Raw genomic sequence first — 1,064 nt, 5'->3', positions numbered from 1 at the left:
ATTATACGACATACGCAATCACTCGATAAGGCCAGTCGCGAGCACACTCAAAACTATTTGTGCCAAGTGACCAAGATACTTGGCCGATTCATACATGTGATGTCATCACAAAGAACGTGTTAAAGGAGACACGGGCAGGAGTCGTGGACGGAACTGGATGCGCACCATGGAAAACTAGGCAAAACCACGTACATGGAACCTTACGCGGACCCGTGAACGGGCTATACGGGGACACGGGAAAAAAACTGGCCGATGCCCGTCGTGGACGGTAGTGGACGCGCGCCATGGAAAACTGGGCAAAACCATGTACGAGGGACACACACGTACACGGACCCTTACGCGGACCCGTGAACGGGCTGTACGTGGACACGGGAAAAAAAGCGGTCGACGACCGTCGTGGACGGAACGGGACGCGCGCGATGGAATAGAGGGCAAAACCACGTACGAGGCACACACACGTACACGGACCGTTACACGGACCTGTGAACGGGTGGTACGTGGACACGGGGAAAAAGTGGCCGACGCCCGTCGTGTACAGAACCGGACGCGCGCCATGGAAAACTTGGCAAAACCACGTACGAGGCACACACACGTACACGGACCCTTACACGGACCCGTGAACGTGCTGTACGTGGACACGGGGAAAAAGGGCCCGACACCCGTCGTGGACGGAACGGGACGTGCGCCATGGAAAACTGGGCAAAACCACGTACGGGGCACACACACGTGCACGGGCCCTTACACGGACCCGTGAACGGGCTGTACGTGGACACAGGAAAAAAGCGGTCGACGCCCGTCGTGGACGGAACCAGACGCGCGCCATGGAAAATAGGGCAAAACCACGTAATTCGCACACACACGTACACGGACCGTTACACGGACCCGTGAACGGGCGGTACGTGGACACGGGAGAAAAGAGGCCGACACCCGTCGTGGACGGAACCGGACGCACGCCATGGAAAACTGGGCAAAACCACGTACGAGGCACACACACGTACACAGACCCTTACACGGACCCGTGAACGGGCTGTACGTGGACACGGGAAAAAAAGCGGCCGACGCCC

This window comes from Aegilops tauschii, chromosome 7 (genome assembly GCF_002575655.3).
Source record: "Aegilops tauschii subsp. strangulata cultivar AL8/78 chromosome 7, Aet v6.0, whole genome shotgun sequence".
In the NCBI taxonomy this organism is placed as follows: Eukaryota; Viridiplantae; Streptophyta; class Magnoliopsida; order Poales; family Poaceae; genus Aegilops; species Aegilops tauschii.
This window is presented reverse-complemented; position numbering follows the sequence as displayed.